Here is a 4,176-nt window from a genome sequence, read left to right as displayed (position 1 = left end):
ACAAAGGGTTTATGAGTCAAATTTATCGCAAGTTAAATGATCTTTTAATGGAATATGTACTATTTGTCCAATAACACCCAACCCAATGGATTCCATTACCTGAATACCTTTCTTTATCAACGTACTGGGTTTTTCTACATCAATCCACTCAATCACCAAAATATTTTCAGTCATTTGTACATTATAGAATCTGAGATGCTATTCATTCATCCATGTATGCTGATGAATCCATTAAGCTCTTCATATTTTATCTTTTCCTTTAGGGATAGATACCCTTTTATTCAGCTAAATTCCAGCTAGCAAATCTATTTCGCAGAATGTTTGTAAATATATGCTTAAAGTAAGATTCATTGAAAAGTTATATTCTTGTATTTGTTTAGCTATCAATCGTAATCAATCTATTCCTGAATTATGTACCCTTTTGAACAGTTAAAGATATCAAGTTTTAATCATCAACTTAGAGTATCCGTGATTCGCTTCTGAATCCAGTTGGGAGCTCTCCGTTTCGTTGTTTGCATTCGCTTTGTCGGCTTTAACTGGCGGCGCTTTAATTGCAGCCCCTGGCAGTGGGGCAGAGCAGCGGGAGGCCACCCAAACCGGGCGAAGGAAAGTCAAGCCAAGGAAGGCGCTGAATTCTGGTGGTGGAGAACTCTCCTGTAGTCGTACTTCTCCTGGAGCTCTGGCTTTGGCTCTGGCTCTGGCTCGCATGTGTTGCCATCGATTTGGCCGTTTAACATTTATCGCCTCGTGCTCTGCAAATGACTGCAAAAAGCGGGCAAGCGGAGGAAGCGGGGCAAGCAGGAGGAGATCAATATATATGTCCAGCAATTTTGCACATTTTCCACTGCGTGTCACCTGCGCTGCGCAGATAAATGGCCAAAGACTACGGCAGGCAGTCGGGGGGCACTGGAGGAGCAGAGTGTTGCCAGTTGAGAAGGATACTTAGGGCTTAGGTTGGGGCAAGTGCGACTGCGAGTGGCTGTGGGTGTCGGTGTGGGTGTGGGAGGGACAAGGGAAATGCCGCAAAAGTTTGTCCCAGCCAACGGCGATTTGTCGATTTATGTGCTGTGAATTGAAATGCAGCCAAGAAAATTTCTCATCCAACGAGCTAATGCAAAACAAATCGCTTAAAGAGTGCGGAGAAGACAGGGAGAAGGCTGTACAGGTGGTGTCACCTGTGTGTGCCTTTCTTTCACTGAGAGTATACAAACGTATGTGTGTGTGTGTGTGTGTGTGTGTGCTAAGCTAGTGTCCTTTCGGTTATTAGAGCCCGCTCTCCCATCGATCTCATCTGCTTGTTTTATTATCTCAAAGTGAAACAAAAACAGAAACAAAAAACAAAAACAAAACAGAGCAGGAGGGAAAAAATGAAAATGGCGAAGCGCTGAAGCGTTAGCGACATTGTTGACCGTTAGCCGTTAGCCAAGAGTATCATCAACACCAACACCAACACCAACACTAGCAACAGGACCAATACCAACACCAACACCAACACCAACACCAATTACAACAACAACAAAACGGCAGCAACGGCAATGGCCAACAACAACCAGAAGAAGAACAGTGTTTGACCCCAGCTGGTCCGTTGGCTGTCCAACTTGTCGCTGCGATGATTAATGGCCACCAAACTGATAAATCAACTTTGTCGCTGTTGCTGTCACTGCACAAACACGCCGCAAAATGCTGCGCCCCTTCCAATACTAACACACATACACACACATATATGTAGCTTTAGATAGATAGAGGAGGCTCCTTGTGGGCACATTCCTTGCAAAGCGCTTGCCCCCCGTCCGCTTCGCTTCGCTCAAGGCTGGCTAGAAATTCGATTCGTTTCAATTCGTTGCGGCTCACTTGAGTTTTAGCTAATGTTCAATATGCCACGCCCCTGGCATTCAACCAAACCAGACACTCCCCCCCCTCCAACCAAGCTCAGGCAGGAGAACACAAGCTACATATGCAAACATGACCATTTTGAGCCACGCCATAGCTTGCCCCTTTTCTGCGTCAACCTCTTGCTCCACCACGTCCACATCAACGTATACGTCCATGCCATGTCCATGTCCACGTCGTGACGCTCCGAAAAATTCGATTCTCAACTGTCCATAGTCTACCGGAAATTATTTTGCAGCTAAGCAAAGAATAAAGCGGAACCATCGGATCAAAATGACGAACTTTAAGGGTCATGGTCATTGTGTTTGGCTGTGTGTTTGGGGGATGGAAGATGGAACAAAGAGAACCAAATGGAGCCTGATCGAGTTGAATAGATTTAGGTTGAGTTAAATGGAGCCTGCATCGCATTCAATCGATGGAAGGATTCGAAGCTAGGTGGAAACATATGGAATGTGTTATTAAATAGCATATGTACATGATTGAAGCAGGTCCCCGATCCAAACAGAATCACATGGGAACATGGCTTTGAATGGGCTTACTCGCGAAAACGCTGGAAAAAAATAAACAAACACAATAAATAAAATAAAGTGAACAACGATATTCCCATTTATACCATATTGATAATTAGTTGTTTATAGATAATATGTACATAATTTAATATAATATGTGATATGTAAAAGATACCAGAAGATAATTTAACCAAGAAATGCGCCAATTTACAGTAGTAAAGCAAGGTTCCAAATATTCCTAGGGACATTTTGATCAGTGCATCGTCAATCACCAAAGCCTCAATATCAACAAACATTTGCATGTACATGCATGGTATGTAGCTGCGTATGTGTGCGTGTGTACCTACTTCTGGATGGGTAATCCTTTGTGCCATTCCACAGTGCTTCGCATTGCCATTCATTGCATTTTGCCATTTGGCTCATTAGACACATTTCGTTGGCAATTAAGTAAATAATTTGTAAGCCGCAGAACGTTGCAGTGGCTGCCGCGGCGGCTCGTCTGCGGTGCCACCACCACCACCCACTGGCAACCACCGACCACCATGGACTCCTACTCTTCCTCCCCCTTTCTCTGCCCCTCCTGTTCTGGTCACGACCTGTCCCGTTTATTATGTTGTATCTGTATGGGAGTGTGACTGTGAGTGTGAGTGCCTCTGTGGTCGCTGTCTGTGGTAATTTATGTTACTGCACCAAGTAAATGCCGCCAAAGCACAACTCACAGGACACACACACATACAGACACACAGACACACAGGCACACAAAGCAGTCGCAGGACAGTCACACATACTCACATACCCACGGACAAACAGTGTGTGTTTGCGCTTTTGTTGTTCTGTTTGCCAATTGATTTGAAAATCGCAGCAGCAATAGCAAAAACGTTGCCGTTTGGCTAATGCCAAAAACATTACGTTCCGCTCATCCAGCTCCTACCTGCAGCCCTAGCCGATTTCCAGGGAATGCCGAGGCCGAGTGCTCGGCAACCCTTTCTGCTGCCATTTATTTCTAGCACGCACTGTTTTCCTGCCCCCAAAAGTATGCAACGCGCATATTTAAAATTTTCGCAAACTCTTGAATCGTTGGGGCTCTCTCTCTCTCTCTCTGTCCGTCTCTTCGCGTAGATATTTTGGGACGTATCCCTCCCACTCCTTCTCCTCTATCAGGGTAGAGGTAGAGGTAGTGCTCTCCCAAAGTTCCGATTGAATTTCATGCGAGCCGAAGGACTCTTCCTCCCTGTCCTGTCTAACTTGCGTGCGTGAATTGAAAGTTTCCTGCGATTGCAATGAGTTGAGTACTGGGAGAGAATTGAATGGAATAGGAATTGGGATTGGATGGGAGACAATGTGATAGAAAAGATACAAAGGTACAAACAGTGAACAATGCTTTAACTCAGAATTAGTTCCTTCGTGTGTAAGTACAAGTCTCACTTGTACCATCATTAAATCATAATAAAAACAATTTAAGTTAAGTGTGGAAAAATTCGAAAGAAATATATATACAAGTGATGGCTGATTGAAAGTCCACGCAGTAAGGCAAAAACAATTAGCTGTAGCCCAATAGCAGGCACCGGCACTGTGAACAAAAGTGAAAAATGAATTCAATTGATGGCTCTCCTCCCGTCCGTGCGAGTGGGAGTATCTGCCCCCAGCAGTCAGCAGCACTCTCAAATCAGGAATCATGTGTGCCCCAGCAGCCATCATTCATCCAGCTAATCGTGGGATGGGGGGGGCGGAGGCGGACAGGGGCAGCATCTGATAGGCCCCATGTTGTTGGCCCAAG

Source organism: Drosophila miranda, chromosome XL, assembly GCF_003369915.1.
Source record: "Drosophila miranda strain MSH22 chromosome XL, D.miranda_PacBio2.1, whole genome shotgun sequence".
Taxonomy (NCBI): Eukaryota; Metazoa; Arthropoda; class Insecta; order Diptera; family Drosophilidae; genus Drosophila; species Drosophila miranda.
This window is presented reverse-complemented; position numbering follows the sequence as displayed.